This window comes from Castanea sativa, chromosome 10, assembly GCF_040712315.1.
Source record: "Castanea sativa cultivar Marrone di Chiusa Pesio chromosome 10, ASM4071231v1".
Classification (NCBI taxonomy): Eukaryota; Viridiplantae; Streptophyta; class Magnoliopsida; order Fagales; family Fagaceae; genus Castanea; species Castanea sativa.
The window spans coordinates 27,333,483-27,352,116 of record NC_134022.1 but is presented as its reverse complement, the minus strand read 5'-3'; the positions used below and the strand labels follow the sequence as shown (position 1 = coordinate 27,352,116).

Here is an 18,634-nt window from a genome sequence, read left to right as displayed (position 1 = left end):
TATATTATTACAATGATCTAATTTCAATTATTTTACAATTTATTGTAATAAAAAATATGAAACAATTATCTATTACAATAAAAATACCGTTGCAATAATTTGACCCAAATTATTTTTGTCAATTCTTTGCAATCTATTATCAAAAAAAAAAAAATCTTGATATAATAGCATATTGCTACAAGATATTCGAAGTTGTAAATTGTTTATTGCAACAACAAAATATATTATTACATCTCAATTGTCATTAAAATATTTAAGGTTTATTGCAACGAAACCTATTACCTCAAATTTTATTGCAACACTTCGCATAAACTATTGCAATGACTCTGATGTTATTGTAACCATTTTTTTCGTTATAATAAACATTTTTTGTTGTAGTGAAAGAAACTTCTCTTTAACATAAATATAATTAGGTATTACATCTAAATGAGCCATTCCTCTGTCATGTACAAAATTGCAATGCTTATTCTTAATGTACAGAATTAATATCACAAGTGGCAACTGAAAATAAGGTGTGAGAGACAACAATCACCATAGCTTTGCCATGCTCCCATTGTAGCTCAACATCATCAAATCATGTTCTAAAGTTCATAAGTCATGCCAACTTTTAGCATTCGCTTGTGAGGAATATCAAACACTTTCTCACTTTGTCTTAAATTTCTCTTCAAGAAATTGTAAGCATAATCTATTATAATTCTCCTCGCTAGACTAGCTCTTTTGCCCGCAACCACTTCATTCTCACCAATCAAGTGTACAACTCCGGCACGCCATGCCTGGTTCACTGCCTCAATCTCTTTGTCTATTGCTTCTTGTCGCTTCTCTTCATCAACCTGCTTTACATCCTTATGTTCATTATTCTCTCCATCAACCTCCCTTTCATCTAAATATTCTCCACTATCGTCATCCTTGTTGAGATCATTCTGGGACAACCAAAATTCACCATCAGCAATAAACCCTTTCAACCTTTCAATCAACAAGTTCTCAAAAGGCTCTTGCTCATTGCGCACATCTGTGTATCCATATCTCACAACACAACGAAACACACTGAGCTCATAAGGCTCCATTCGACAAAAGAGGAAGCGTTCATCAGTTGGAACCTTACCTATAGGTAGTGACTTGATGGACACGAAAACAAGGACCGAATGCAACGCAGGCACATTTGAAACATAGTGCTTGAAAATGGGTGGGATACCCTGAACAAGCTCTGAGTAGAATATGGCTAGCCCAGGCATTTGACTCAAGTTTGTGCTAGTAACAACTTCCTTGAGCTTATCAGGAGAGATTTTATGATCAAGCTCATAATAGTACTTGCTTCTATGCACATCATTCCAAACATACATAATAATCATTAATATTGCAGCAAAGGCTAGGGGAAGATACCCTCCTTGGTCAAATTTGTAGAGGACTGAGCTTAAATAGATAAGCTCAATAGTGCCAATAACAAGAACATAGGAAATAATGAGAACTATGTGGGTTTTCCATATCATTATCATGATTAGTACCAGGAAGGACGATGTGAGAGTCATAACAAACACCACTGCTATCCCTGCATGCAGTAAAGAACGTAGCTTAAAAATTTTAATTGACAAAGAGGCTATTAAATGATAATTTTATAGAAGCTATTGGCAATTTTACCATATGCATTGCCAATCCTTGCAGTGCTTCTGAAACCTAATGTGACCCCAACACAAGCCAACATTAGAAGGTAATTAATTTCTGGTATGTAAACTTGTCCTTCATACTTAGCCGATGTATGCACAATTTTCACACGAGGGAAGCACCCCAGCGATAATGATTGCTGGATTATAGAGAAAGATCCTGAAATCATAGCTTGGCTTGCTATGATGGCTGCCAATACAGCTATAACAAACACTGGCCAATACAAAGAACCTGCATCATATAAGTAGCCACCACGGTCAGTCAAAATATAACACATTATAAACAAAGGTATATATGATGAACCTCATCAAGAAAAATATAAACAATAGTTTGGTACAACAGTTTCAAACCGCACATTTTGAAAGTACAGTTTTTTAAAATTAAACTTCATTCTTCTAAGATGCAAGTTTTTTAAACAATCCAATTTTCATAAAGATGAAAAATAAGCAGACTGAATTAATTGTTTTACGTGGTATAGACTGGAAGAAGGGGTCCCTAATAAGGTCACTGTGCTTGCGAAGGAAGGCTGCTTGTCCAGCGTATGCCAATATGAGAGCCGGATAGATCACTGAGCACATACTTATTTGTATGGACTTAACTGTGAAATGCCCAACATCAGCAAATAGAGCTTCCGTTCCTGCATTTGTTTTCATTTAAACACACACTCTATTAATGGATTCTCTAAGTTTACTCTTTAATGGATTCTCCAAGTTATCAAATATATAGATTCATTATGCAACCAAATTCTAACCTGTTATAGAAAGAACAGTACCACCAAGGGAAATCCATGCTTCTTTTTTGTTCCTCTTAAAATAGTCGAAAATGTATTGTGGGTTTAGAGCTTTGATAACAGTTGTATCAAATTTCAAGAAATTGAAAATGCCAATTCCGCCAATGAATGCAAACCAAATACAAATTATTGGGGCAAAAGTGTAGCCCACTTTGTCAGTTCCAAATCTTTGAGCACTGAATAGGAGGACCAAGATGGCAACTGATATCCAAACAATCATCTCTGCACAGAAAGAAGCTGTAGTGTAAATATTGCAATATACGAATGATAATATGATTAACTAGGATTAAGGATTAATTGGGTTGATTTTATTTATGCATTATAATATAATCATCCCTAAAAAGTTGGTACATGCAGTTTTCTATTTTAGCTACTCGAGCTTCAATAAGAACCGGTACCACATTTGGATGCCAGTAGTAAAAAGTTTGTACAGATAGTTTTTGACTGTGCCCTTAGTTTTGGCAAAGTAAAAACTTAGGGACTGTTTGGATTTGTTGTTTCCATAACTCATAACTCTGTTTCCATCACCTATAACTCAAAATATATGAGTCCCACGAAAAAAAAAACTTTGTTTGGATTTGTTTTCAAGTTTTGTTTCCATCACTCAATTCTCTGATTTTTGAGTGATTAGTTATGAAAACTGAAAACACATTTTAAGTGTTTCCAAGTTATGGAAACAGTTATAGTGGCATTTTGGTAATTAAACATACACTGAGAGACCCACGGTCAGTGCCTTGTCAAGTCTAGATCTCCTTTTCACGATCCCACCAACGGATTTTTCCTTCACACCAAAAACCCAACCCACAGAAACTCTTCTCCATTCCCTCATCCAAGCATACCTCTTCACACTTCATCCCCTTTGCCCAGCCACGCCAACCGAGCCCCCACCTCATCCAACCCGCGGCGGCCATAGCTCAGACTAGCGAACACAATGGCAAGATAAGACCTTTGAAGAAACGTGACCCATCCGACGAACAACTCACAAATGGGTCTCAATGATGCGTCGTCGGAGGGCTCACCTGGGCCACCGATGACCAAGCCTTGGACCACCGATGCTTCGTCGAAGGTCCGTTGGTCGTCGATCAGAGATTTCGGATCTGACTCGATCCGACTTTGTCGTCGATCCAAAAGGAAAAAAAAAAAAAAAAGGATCTATGAAATGATTATGTTTGTGTTTGTGTTTGTGTTTGTCATCGATCCGGCTTTGTTGGGTTTGTGTTTTGATTAAAATGATTGTGTGAAAGATGGGTCGTCGATTCGACTTTGTTGGGTTTATGCTTTGTTAGGTTTGTGCTTTGTTGGGGTATTTTTCGTCCAAGGAGATGGCACTACGCCTGAGCTTGTGCTTCTAAGACCGCCGCATTGACCTCGGCCGGTGCAGCGTCTTCCCTTGGTGGTAGTGGTGGCGAGGCGCCGCGCCAGTGCGGCGCCCTTGGTGAGGATTGGAGAGTCCATGAATAGGGTTTTGGTGTCTCTGGTTTTGGGAGAGTAACAAGGCTAAAGGGAAAAGGAAATGAAAAGTGGGTGATATGGAATGATGAAATGGTGTGAGGCGGGTAGGCTAACAGGAATGTCTGACATAGTGCTCAGGTATGAGTCCCACAGCAAGTACAAAGTTTTGAGTTTAAAGAAGTTGGAAATAATGTGCCAAACAGGAAGGTATAAGAAATTGGGGTATTTTAAGTGAGGAGTGAGGAGTGACGAAAATTGAGTAAGGAGTGAGGAGTGATGAAAAAAAAAACCAAACAGCCTCTTAGTACTTGTGTTTGAAAGTGTTAAATTGGCAGTTCTTGTACATATGTTTAAAAGTGATTTCTATATAGAAATTGGCCAAAAGAAATACTTTTTGGTCCTAAATTTTTGTAATGTTTTTAATTTGGTCCTCAAGTTTTTTTAATTCACTACAAGAAAAAATATTTATTACAACTACAAAAAATCATTGCAATAACATCAAGTTATTGCAATGATATATTTGTTGTAATAAATAATTTTTTCATATTTGTCATTACAATATATAGTAAAATAATTAATATCAAGTTTTTGCAATGATGTATTCGTTTCATGTTTGTCATTCCAATAAATTGTAAAATAATTAATATCAAATGGCTTCAAAAAAAATAATTAATATCAAATGATTACAATGATGTCTTTATTGCAATAATATATCGCTTTGAAATTCTTGTTATAAGAGATTACAATCTGAACTTAATTATTCGGAAAAATAGAATTAACCTAATTATCTTTTTATTGTTGTGCATATATCGACCCTGTAACTGTCAAGGTGACATAGGGTGGAAACACAGCATATTACATTTCATTTTCGATAGTCTATTTTTCCTTTGGGAAAAAAAAAAAAAAACAGAAGAAAGATTCCAATTCAAAACGTGCCTCACTTGCCTTGCCTTAAGAGTCATTGGATTCAAATCCTGTTTGTAAGTCATTAAATTCAGTCAATTTTGTCTACTACTTAGCAGTCAAAGTTGGAAACGAAAATTTGTCCCTTTTTTTTTTTTTTTTTTTGAGAGTCAAAAATAGTCATATTGTAATTATACCATGCATCATGCATGTAAAAGTGAACAAAAAAGAAAAAATTGAATTGGCAATCCATAAAAGAAAAAGGCTTTGCATTATGTGGGGTAGTAGTGAATACCATCTGACATTGCAGATGTAGCTTCCTTGATCCCTCCCACTGCTGATAAAACTGCCATCAAAAGTGACAGAAAATAAGTCAAAAGTCGAAGAAGAAAATGAGCGAGAGATTAAGAGACGAAACTCTAGTAAATTCCAACAAATATATATATATATATATATATATATATATATATATATATATCTTTAAGAAATTTTAAATGGCATGCGGCCAAGAGATGCCTTGCCTACATTCGAAGAAAATTATCAAGGCGGCCTCTTCTATGAATAGCACAATTTGAAACATAAATCATTAATATTGTTGCACTAAAACTCCATATACCATTTTGCTATTTTCTTTTGACAGTGACATTTTTTAACCATTTCTAAAACCTTAGTTTAAATGTATTTAGTGTATTTGCTTCCAATTATTCAAACAATATCAATAGCTAGTAAAATAAAACCTCTCTATTTTTTGTAAATCCTTTTTCTTCTAGAATTGATACTTTTTCTCCTGCAATATGTGAGAAAGATGAAGGAATAGTAACTTTTTTTTTCTTTGCTAAGTCATAAAGGTAGTAACTAGTAAGGATTATATGTACCAATATTTCAACATGTGGGGTAGTAACTAGTATATAGACCCCACCAACTATGAGACATCGGTTGTGATTGTCCTATTCCTATGCATGTTTTATTTTATATTGATATAGTTTTAGGGAAACATAAAATAAGAAAATAAACAAACCTGAGATGCAAGGAGTGAGCACACCATCCCCAATCACCATGGAAGTACCAAGCATAGTGGCGAACAAAAGGAAGAACTTGGCAAACTGGCTATTTTCCAGCTTAGACATAAGCCAAGATGCCCTCTTTAGACGGTTGTTTGGCAACTCAAGCTGGAAATTTGAGACCTCCTGATCCTCAGCCTGCTGACTAGGGATCAAACCGACCTTCGCATATCGGCATATGAGAGAGTACAAAGCAAATGTCCCTCCTGAAATAATTTGATTACCCATTAATAATTAGGGTACCAATTCATGTTCTTTAATTTTGTTTCTTAGGAAAAAATTCAATAAATTAATAAATAAGATTATTATGTAATCTCTCTCTATTAAAGGAACTAAACTATTAAATCGAAAAAGTTGTTCCAAGTCTGTTTTTTTTTTTTTTTTTTTGGCAAGATATATATGTTATTTCTTGAAGAAAAAAAATTAGAATAATCAGTAGCCTATTCAAAACATGTTCATGATGTCATCTAAACTTGGACTAAAATGACTATAAAATTATACCTGCAATGTAGCATCACTCACCACAGGTAATTCTTATATGGGTGGGTGCATGTATTGTCTGTATCTGTGCGTACTACAATTTTTTTTTTTTTTATTACGTATTATAAATTTGATCAGTCAATGAAAGTTACAGACTTTTGAAAAACCATATGATATGAGCAATATAAAAGGACCATTATTGTTGAAGTCGATCTATTACATTACAATATAATATTATAGGCCCACGCACACATGCTCGATCACGAATATTAAAATCTCCACCCCCCTGGGGATCAGATATGGCCCATCAGCCTCAATTTTCTTCACAAGCAGTGGAAATATTTGAATATGGACTCCCACTGAGCTCATACATATGAAGTTTAACCATAAAACAAAAGGGATTTATTATTATTTTCTTCTTCTAAAAGAGTCCAGGTGCTTCCAGTTTTGCCCTATATAGTCTGAACTTTTGACTTAATTGGTAGAAGACGCTAAAATCTGTTGTTCAGAAACGATCTTTATATAGAAGGACCTGGCTAGTCAAGCTTTTCCCTAGTTAATGCATGCCCTCCATTCTTACTTTTACTGCCCAGCTACAACCTAGTCTTTCTCACTCTGTTTTTTCTTGGGCCAATGTTCGTTCACCAAATGGCAGACTGACAATGTGACACATGAAAGTTTTAGACTTTATCACTTTGAGATTGGAAGAAACTAGAGTTTGGGGCGAACTTTTTCTTCAAAGAAAGTCTTGAAATGTTTTGAAAAAGATAGGAGTACTTTTAAAAATAATAATAATAATAAATAGTGTGAGAGAGAAGGTGATGTTTTGAACTACGTACAGACAAAAAAACATCACAAATAAAATAATTACCATTAGGTACCCAAAAAAATATCCAAAAAAGATATTATTAAACTAATAATTCATTGTTATAATATTTGGGAATTAGTTCCTAGTAAAATTTGTTAATAGGTGTTTGAATGAATTTTTTTTTAGTTTATTTTGTTTATAGTATTAAAATAAAATTATTTAATGTCTTGAAAAATATGTTGTTTTAAAAAACTATAAATTCAATATATTCTTCTTTGAAGGATAAAAAATTGACAAAGCCTAAACATTCTCCCCAAACGGAATTGAAAAAAAATTAGCGTGGAAGGGTTTTTATTTTAGAGAAAGAGTGAACAGTTTTTTCACAGTTAATCCACTAGTAATTAAACAAAGAACAAAATTGAGGTGGGAGGAATATTTGGTATATGAAACAGAAGAAGCTAGCTGAATATGGAAAAGATTATATAACTATAAAGGAGTTTTACACTTAGAAAATTTACCCGTTCACTTTTTTAGTTTTCAAATAAATAATTTTAAAATTAATGTGTAAATCTGCGCAAGGAAACTAATGTTTGATAAAAGAACTGTTAAAGAATTTAGCATTGAACACGCAAATTTAATATTTTTTTTTTTTTTAGAATATTAAGTATTTTAACCCACACAAGAAATGGAAGTAAGATATCGTTTTTAAAAAAACTGATATAAAATAAACAAATATATGTTAGCATTTAAAAAATAAGCCGAACAAAGCTGGCATCCCGCATATCAACAATTCTAGTAAGACAAAGAAATAAAAAGAAATATATTCACTTGATGTACTACTTGTATTTCAATATTAACATAAGAGAAATTAAATAAATAATAATGGTCTAAAATCTTACCATCACCGTTGTCATTGGCCCTTAAGACAATGAAAACATATTTAACCAAAGGGATCAAGGTGAGGGTGTAAAAGATGATAGAAAGAACACCCAAAATGTCGTCATTATGCTGGATGCCATTTGGGAAGGTGCTTGCAAACACATATAGTGGTGATGTGCCTATGTCCCCGTACACAATTCCAATGCTCTGAAATGCTAGATGCAAGATCATAGTCCATGCCACAGTCTAAAAAAATATACCACAAATTATCAATTTGAACGTTGAAATTGGAATTTATGTCAATTAATAAATAAATAAATAAAGATGAATAAGAAAATTTATTTAAGGGGCTTTACTTAATTTTTTGTCAATTTTACTTGGTATTCTTAACTAGAACATTAACGAAATGTATATCATTTTTTTATACAACGGTATTAAGTTTATAACAAAAAAGTATGGTCCATTACACCTACGTCCTATGTGAAAGATTTGATTGAAACTGAAAGAGGTATGATTGATGACATCTTTCATATGATCGGTCCAGATTTTGGACTGACTTTGACATGAAAACTATATATATATATATAGAATTCAACAATCTAAGTGTTTAACTAAGAATTCAACAATCATATGTTACTAATGCATCAGTGAAGAATCTAAAGATGTTATGTTACTTATGTAGCCAGAATCTAAATTAAAAAAAAAAAAAAAAAAAAAAAAAAAAAAAAGAAGGTGAATTTGTAGAAAGAGACCTTGGAGCCATGGGCATGATGACCTCGTACGCTGCTGGATTCGATGTCTAAAGAGTCGAATCTTCGCAACTTTTGCCATGAAAGTTTTCTCCCTTTGAGTAGTTGTGGAGGAACTTCCTCCTCCTCCGGCTGGCTTTTTCGGTTTTATGATTATCTTCTACTACATCACCTGACATTTCCATGATTGCCGTCTGCCTTAGCTAGCTATAGCTTCTAGCCTTCTATATAGCACTCCGGGATTGTACAAAGTGATCCAAATAAATCACAATGACTATCTTTTTTTCCTATAATGATGAGATCTCGGGAGGGGTTTCCTAGATGCAAGGGTGTGGCATATTTATATCCAAACTAAAAGAGCTGTGTCCCCCTCCCCCAAAAAAATTATAAAAATAAAAAATAAAAATAAATAAATAAAAAAAAACCTTACCTCATGCAATGTGTTTCTCTAATAATAAGAAGAAAGAAAAGAAAATTGAAAAAATAAAAAAATATGAGAAGAATAGTTCTACGTTCACAATATTTTCACAATAAATCATAGGTAATTAGTTATTATTGGTTCAAATTTGAGCCTAACACTAAAATTATTTTTTTGCCCCAACAATAACAACTAGTAACACCCTATCACTTACGATTTATTGTGAAAATATTATAAAATAGAATAATATAAAATAAAGTTTGTTTTATAAAATGTATATGAACTCCAAAGAGACTTCTAAGGTTGTCAGGGTAAGATGCCAATATGGACGTAACTAAAATAGAATAATATAAAATAAACTCATTTTTTATAATTTAATATATATATATATATATAAAATGGAGAGAGGAACTTAAATCTAAATTTCTCCTTTGAAAACACTAGGAGTACTACTTAAGTTACAAAACTCTTATTTATAAAAAAATAAAAAAAGTTACAAAACTCTTATTAGTATTTTTTATCTCTTTTTTTTTCATTTTATATTTACCAACTGCAGTATAATATGTTTAAGTTTTTCATTTTAAAGACGCTAAGAGTGGAACAAATAATAAATACTATTTGTTTCACTCTTAGGCTCTGTTTGGGAGTTTATAAGGGAATGAAATGGAATGGAATGAAATAATCATAAGAGAATAGAAAAGAATGGAATGGAATGTATTTAAGTAAGGGAAAGGAATGGAAAAGAATGGAATGGAATGGAATTAAGTAACCTTGATTGGATGTTTTAAAATAAAGGAATGGAATGGAATGAAAATGAATGGAATGTAAGTAATCTTGTTTGGGAGTAACATAGAGGGAATGGAATTGAATCATTTTATGACAATATTACTATTAGACCCCTATTTTAAAATAAAGGGTTGAATATATAGGGGTATTTTGGAAGTTTTAGTAAAAAATTCATTAAAACTAATTTCACTCCTCCTATTCCTCCCAATTTCGGGGGAATGAAAATTTGAGGTTTTAAGGGAATAGAGAGGAATGAGTGTTCCCTCCTACCCATTCCATTCCCTCCCACTTAAACTCCCAAACAAGGGAATAGACTTTCCATTCCCTCCATTAAAACTCCCAAACAAGGGAATGGAAGAATATTCTAAAATTATTCTTTAAAATGGAAAAACTCATTCTTTTATTCTTGTGGATTTCATAACTCCATTCTACAAAATTGGGATATATATCCAGATATGTAATTCATTCCAAAATTAAATTTGACGCTTACCAATTATATCTTACGTTGCTTTTTTTTCAATCACTTTAATTATCTTTATTTGTAATATACTTAATGAACAAGATATCATAACTCTGTTGTACAAAATTGTGATATATCTGGTTATGCATTTCATTCCAAAATTAAATTTGACACTTACTGATAAGGGTATTCTCGTTCAAGGCATCACACAAGGAAGCCGACGGTTCCTTTGGACCCGTCAGCTTCCCAAAAGCAAACGGGGATTCGAAGCGACGACACCCTGAAGCTGACGACCCCATGGTACCAGACGGGAGTCTCCATAAAGCCAATGGGAAGCCTTCAGACGAGGCAATTGACCGACAACGTGAAGAGGTCGACAAGTCCAGCATGGCTTAGCTTGATGTCTACGAATATATATATGCAAGGAAATATCTTGTATCCCACGACTAACCCTAATCAGAGGAATCTATACAAGGAAAGGATCTCGCAAAATATGTGTATTAATGATAATCTTCCCTAAAAGGAAAGACCTTCTCCACCAAAAAAGAAGGTCAGTTCTATACTACTATAAAAATCTCAAAATCCTCACAAATCAAGGTACGTATAATGATACCCTAGCTCTGGCACTCTAGAGTGATAAAAAAAACTCTCTTTTCTAACTTAAACTTTCGATGGTCTTTGATCGATACCACACCAGTACCCTATGCAAGGTTTTCTCTTTATTTGTGTTCCACAAGTCATTGAGGGCATGTAAGGACTATCCAGCTTATTGACGATTTTCAGCATCATCAGTTGGCGCCATCTATGAAAACCGCGATAGCCATATTGCCGCTTCCTAGAGAAAGAGCAGTATGGTACTCACATTCTCAATGGCAACCACCAACAATCAAGAAAGTGAACCACGCGCTGCTGTCCTCAAAAGACAAGTGCAAACTTTGGCCGCTGCTGTGGAATGCCTTACTAAGTAGAACCACAACCTAGAAGAACAATTACGCCAAAGGGTCCCTGGGCCCCGTAATCATGAAGAAGAGCAGGAGGGTGACAGTCTCCAGCACACCAATAGCAAGGAAAATAGAGAGGGACTAGAAGGCAGTAACGCCTTAAGCAAACCTTCTGTCACCGATACAGCACCGCCACACATGGTCACGAAGATGCAGATGATGAAGGAAAGGATGGACTTCATGATGAATGCCTTCAAGGGACGGGTGTCAAATGACCTTGGCGAACTGGTCCACCGAATAGATTTGCCCTTCACAGCGCTCGTCATTTCCTTCCCTCTCCCCGCGAAGTTCCAGATGTCGTAGATAGAACCCAATGATAGGTCTAAAGATCCCTTGGATCACTTGGAATTATTCAAAACTCTCATGCACTTACAAGGGATCCAGGACGAGATCATATGTCATGCATTCGCAACTACGCTGAAAGGACCTGTAAGGGTATGGTTTAGTAGATTAATGCCTAACTCCATCAACACCTTCAAGGAGCTAAGCGCACAGTTTGCTTCACACTTCATCGGGGGGCACAGGTACAAGAAGTCTACTGCATGCTTGATGAACATCAAGCAACAGGAGAACGAGACACTGAGGTCTTACATAACCCATTTCAACAAAGAAGCCCTTTCAATAGACAAAACTGATGACAAGATACTTGTTGCTGCGTTCACCAATGGATTGCAAAAGGGGAAGTTTTTGTTCTTATTAGGACATATGTGGTTCACTTGTCAAGAACATATGTCGTTCTTTTATGTAGTTGGTTAATCCTTTGACAAAACGCACTTTACTTGTAATTCGGTAGATCTAGGATGTGTTTAATACTTCAAATAACATGTTGTTCAAGTCTAGTATTAAAGCCATGAAGATTGGACCAATAAAAAAGTGAAGAAAAGGTGTTCACTAAAGCTGGACAGATAGCTCGACACCTGCTCGACAGATAGTTATCTATCGAGGTTTAATGAGGCTCGATAGATACTATCTATCGAGGTATCTATTGAGGTTAGGAAAATCAGAATTTTCAGATCTGATTTTCGGCCCATGCTTTTGTATTTGTATAGGGTTTCTTTTCTCACAACTCTAGCCATATATAAGGCTTATTTTGGATGCCGTCACATAAGAGAATATAAGGAGAACATATGCAAAAGCTTATCGAAGCCTTATTCTCTCTGAAAGAAACTACTGCGTCTTTGCGCCTTAGGGTTTTGCAACCAAGTGCTTCTTGATCTTCATTATTGATGAAGTGAAGAACTTTGCAGCCAACATTCTTCTTTCTCAAGTTGGTGAATGAGTCACGTATTGGATTCATGCAAAGGAGTTAGTCACGTACTGGGATCCGTGCATCAAAGAGCAGCATTCATATATTGAAGAGTTCCGAGATTCTAAAGCGGTAGAAGGTTTCTGCTGTAAGTTCATCTACGGGGATTGTAGAGTCTAGGGACAAAGGTTTTGTACTAGATCTGAAACTTCTCTTTACTATAGTGGATTGCTTTTCGAAAAGGTTTCCCTCTAGGTTTTTTACTACGAAACTAGTTTGTTTCATTGGTTTTCCTAGGTCATCATATCTTGTCTTGTTTATTTTTCCGCTGCATATGATATTGATGTTTATTTTTTTTAACAAGTTTATTCATAATAAGTCTAATTAACAACTTGGATTTAAAACTTTTTAAGTCTATCAACTGGGGTCTAAATTTTCCAACAGTTCTCCTTATACAAAAATGACCTGAAGACCATGTCAGATGTGTTTTATCGAGCCACTAAGTACATGAATGCAGAGGACGCGGTACTGGCCCAAGAGGAAAAACCTAAGAAGAGGGAAAGGCAAGAGGACGCACGATAGGACAGAGGATGGAAGACCTCTAGAATAGAAGACTGACAGGAGGATAGGCGCTCCAAGCCACCCGCTGGAAGGTTTCAAATTTCACCCCACTGACTGCCCCAATCGATCAGGTCCTGATGCAAATCAAGGATAATACAACCTTAACATGGCCAAGCAAGTTAAAGAGAGATCCAAGCAAGAGGTCCAGAGACAAGTATTGCCATTTTCATCATGATCGCGGTCACGACACATTTGAATGCCATGACTTGAAGCAACAAATGGAGGCCCTCATCTGACAGGGGAAACTACAACGATTCGTCAGCAAAGAAAGGACGAACCCACCGCAAGAACAGGCTAGTAAAAGGGAAGGCGAGTGCCCCAGGCCACCTTTAGGGGACAAAAGGATGATTGTAGGGGGCACCGCAACATCTGGCTCGTCTAGGAAAGCCCGTAAAACCAACCTTAGGATGGTTCAGAACGTCCAGCTGACGAGTTTTGTTTTGAAGATGGCACAAGTCGGCAAGATGCTCGACGTTTCCACCACCCCCATGATGATGCACTTGTTATTAGCATACGGGTAGGGGACTACAACACTCACTGAGTCCTAGTTGATACCCGAAGACCATTTCAGATGTGCTTTATCGAGCCACTAAGTACATGAACGCAGAGGACACAGTACTAGCCTGAGAGGAAAAACCTAAGAAGAGGGAAAGGTAAGAGGACGCACGACAAGACAAAGGACGAAAGACCTCTAAAACAGAATACTGACAGGAGGATAGGTGCTCCAAGCCACCCGCTAGAAGGTTTTCAAATTTCACCCCGCTGACTGCCCCAATCGATCAGGTCCTGATGCAAATCAAGGATGATACAACCTTGACATGGCCGAGAAAGTTAAAGAGAGATCTAAGCAAGAGGTCTAGAGACAAGTATTACCATTTTCATCATGATCACGGTCACGACACATCTAAATGCCATGACTTGAAGCAACAGATCGAGACCCTCATCAGATAGGGGAAACTACAACGGTTCATCAACAATGAAAAGACTAACCCACTGCAGGAATAAGCTAGTAGAAGGGAAGGCGAACGCCCCAGGCCACCTTTAGGGGACATAAGGATGATTATAGAGGGCACCACAACATCTGGCTCATCTAGGAAAGCTCGTAAAACATACCTTAGGATGGTTCAGAACGTCCAGCTGACGAGTTTCGTTCTAAAGATGGCACGGGTCGACAACCCATAGTTGGGTTCTTAGAGGAAAATGCTCGACATCTCTACCACCCCCATGAAAATGCACTTGTTATTAGCATACGGGTAGGGGACTACAACACTCACCGAGTCCTAGTTGATAATGGGAGCTCTGCTGATATCCTCTATTACCCAGCATTCCAGCAAATGAGAATCGAGAGAGAACGGCTTGTACCGACCAATGCACCACTCATTGGGTTTGGAGGAACAAAAGTATACCCCCTCAGTGTAGTCACATTGCCTGTCACAGTCGGTGATTACCCTAAAAAAATTACTAAGGATGTTACATTCCTTGCTGTCGACTATTCATCGACTTACAATGCCATACTGGGCTGGCCTACCCTCAATTTGTGGAAGGCCGTGACTTTGACCTATCGCTTGATGATCAAGTTGCCCACTGAGTACGGAGTAGGAAAGGTACGTGGAAACCAAGTGGCAACACACGAGTGCTACATAGCGATGTTAGAGATGGATGACCACTTACAAACCATGAGCATAGAAGAACAACGGACGGTTGCAAAGCCCATTGAAGGATTGGAGGACATACTTCTTGATAACTCCAAACCTGAGCGAACGACTAGGATCGGCATCCTCGCCAATCCGCCAGTCTGCTAGCACGTCAAGCGCTCATGACATTCCTAAGAGAGAACTCGGACATCCTTGCTTGGAGCCACGAAGACATGCCTGGGATCGACCCTTCAATTATGGTTCACAAGTTGAATGTATCACCCTCTTTTCCCCCATCCATCAGAAGAAATGAGTGTTCGCCCAAGAGCGGGACAGGGCTATAGCTAAAAAAGTCTGAAAATTGCAAGATGCAGAGTTCATCAAGGAGGTATTCTATCCCGACTGGCTGGCCAATGAAGTGATGGTCAAGAAAGCCAACGGAAAGTGAAGGATGTGTGTGGACTTCACGGACTTAAACAAGGCATGCCCCAAAGATAGCTACCCACTCCTGCAAGTCGACGTCCTGGTAGACTCAACAGCAAGACACTAGTAACTGAGCTTCACTGATGCTTTTTCTAGTTACAACCAAATCAAGCTGGACGAGTCTAATCAAAAGAAAACTTCATTCGTCACCAGCCAAGGCCTATTCTATTACACAGTGATGTCGTTCAGTCTTAAAAATGTAGGCGCAACGTATAAGAGGCTCATGAACAAAATGTTTGCACATCAGATTGGAAGGAATGTCCAAGTCTACGTGGACGACATGCTAGTGAAAAGTCGACTAGAAGACGACTATTTGGACGACCTCAAGGAGACCTTCGATACCCTCCGCTCTTATAACATGAAGCTCAATCCAAGCAAATGCGCATTTGGGGTAACAGCTGAAAAATTCCTAGGCTTCATGGTGTCTCAGAGGGGCATTAAAGTCAACCCAGACAAGATTCGGGCCATAATAGAGATAACACCACCTAGGAACATAAAAGAAGTGCAAAGCCTCAACGGTAAGGTAGCGGCACTAAACTGTTTCATCAAGGGCAACAAACAAATGCCAGCCTTTCTTTCGCATGTTAAAGAGTCCTTTAAGTGGACGGTCGAGTGTCAACAAGCATTCTAGGACTTAAAAGCATACCTCTCTTCCATGCCATTACTAAGTCCTTCCAAACTTGGGGATGAGCTATTTCTCTACCTAGTCGTCTCCCCAGCTGCTGTTAGTGCAGCCTTAGTCAAAGAAGAAGACAGGGTGCAGAAGCTCGTATACTACATTAGTCGAGCACTCCGAGGTGTAGAGGAGAAATACCCCTCGATGGAGAAGCTAGCCTTCACCTTAGTGACCGCAGCTCGCAAACTCAAACCATATTTCCAAGCCCACAATGTGGTCGTTCTAACAGACAGACCTCTATAGAGAGCAATGAGTAAACCTAAAGCCGCTAGATGGATGGTACTATGGGCAATTGAGTTGAGCGAATTCAACGTACAATACTGCCTGCGCACTGCCATTAAGGGACGGGTGGTCGTTGACTTCATTGCGGAATTCACCAATATAGAAGGCCAGGGGGCAGAAAAGCATCTCCAATGGAGTATCCACACAGACGAATCGTCCAATAGGCAGGCTGGCGAGGCAGGTATAGTACTCCACTCTCCAGAAGGGGATGAGATTGAGTGCTTGGTTCGTCTCAACTTCCCTTCGACGAATAGTGAGGCGAAGTTCGAAACTTTAGTGGCAGGACTAGATCTCGCCAAGGCACTAGGGGCCACAAATATGGTTGTTTGTTACGATTCTTAGGTGGTCACAAGTCAAGTGAACGACAACTATGAATGCAAAAGTGAACAGATGAAGAAATACCTGGAGCAAGTAAGGAAACAGGTGGGCAACCTTCAGGCCAAGTTTGTTCAAATCCCAAGGGAAGAGAACATGCAAGCCGACCATCTTACCAAGGCCGCATCAGCTGAACACATGCTCATCCCTAGTAAGGTACTTTCTTTTGTTCAACTTTCGCCTTTGATAGATGGCGTTGTTGTGCAGGAAATAAGCTCGGACAATAACTGGATCACACCGATAGTTTTGTACTTGAAAGATGGCACACTACCTGACGATAAAGAGGCCACAAGGAAGCTGAAGGTTTAGGTAGCACAATTCATCCTAATAAAGGATGTCTTGTACAAAAGAGGCTTCTCCTGACCGTACCTAAGATGCCTAAGCCCCAAGGAAGCAGATTATGTCATAAGGGAAGTTCACGAAAGGATCTATGGGAACCATTCAAGGTCATAGTCACTAGTGCACAAGCTGATTCGGGCAGGATACTATTGGCTTACCATGCATAAGGATGCCCAAGCCTATGTCAAAGCTTACGACAAGTGTCAGAGATTCAACATCATTAGAAAGCCAACAGAAGAGCTCACTCCGATGACAGCTCCGTGGCCTTTTGCTCAATGGGGGTTAGACATCATGGGCCCATTTCCGACAGTAGCAAAGCAGCTGAAGTTCCTTGTGGTCAATATAGATTACTTTACCAAATGGGTAGAAGCTGAAACTCTAGCCACCATCACGGAGAAAAATATACGAAGTTTCGTCTGAAGAAACATCATCTGTAGGTACGAGATCCCTAGGGTATTGGTCTCGGACAATGGAAAGCAGTTCGACAACCAGTCATTCAGGGATTTTGTTCACAGCTGGGAATTAAGAATCACTACTCCTCACCCGCCCACCCACAGGCCAACGAACAAGTTGAGGTCATGAACCAATCCTTGCTCAAAATCATCAAGACTCGGCTCGAGGAGGCAAAGGGTATATGGCCAGACGAGTTGCCTAGTGTACTATGGGCGTACAGGACGACGACCAGAACACCTACAGGAGAGACACCATTTCGACTAGCAAATGGGAGTGAAGCCGTTATCCCTGCTGAGGTTGAACTTACAAGCTATAGAGTGGAGAACCATGATGAAAGTAGGAATGATGAAGCCATGCGCCTACAGCTTAATCTAGTGGACGAGGTCAGAGCAACAGCTACACAAAGGTTAGCATGATACCAGGACCTCATGGCCAAGCACTGCAACTCTAGAGTCAAACACATGAATTTTCAAGTTAGAGACCTTGTCTTGAGGAAAGTGACTGGCGCCACAAGATATCCCTCCCAAGGAAAGCTAGGACCCTACAGAATCGCTTCATGGCAAAGGAAAGGCACTTATCACTTGGAGACACTCAACGGACAGAAATTGCATCATATATTGAACACCAAGCACCTGAAGAAATACTACCAGTAGACGATAGCATACAGACCACCACTCCTCATTTCCAACTTATTTCTTTCTAGTTTTTTATTATCTACAATACTTTTTAAGCCCAAAGGGCAGCTTTTCACTTTTTCAAGAACAATTTTTGGCTTATGCACGTATTTATCATAATAAGAGGAGTTATCCAGGTATGTCGTGTATATATATACATCTCTACAAAATCGCGTCTACAACTGAGTCCTTATGTGGACGAACACATCCCAAGGGATGCCTTAAGACTTATTGAAGTCCTTAACTGGATAGATGTGTCCCAAGGGACACCTTGAAACTTATTAACTTCCATGCATGGTCAGATGCATCCCAAATGGATGCCTTAAAATTTATGCAAGTCCATAAGTGGATGCATGCATCCCAAGGGATGCCTTGTGATTTATTAGTCCTTAACTGGACGGATGC

At 37.9% G+C, this 18,634-nt stretch overlaps 1 pseudogene; it reads right to left on the bottom strand.

Annotated features, from left to right (window-relative positions):
- Window positions 1-365: 365 nt before the first annotated feature.
- Window positions 366-9,076, bottom strand: LOC142613794 (potassium transporter 5-like; annotated as a pseudogene).
- Window positions 9,077-18,634: the final 9,558 nt, after the last annotated feature.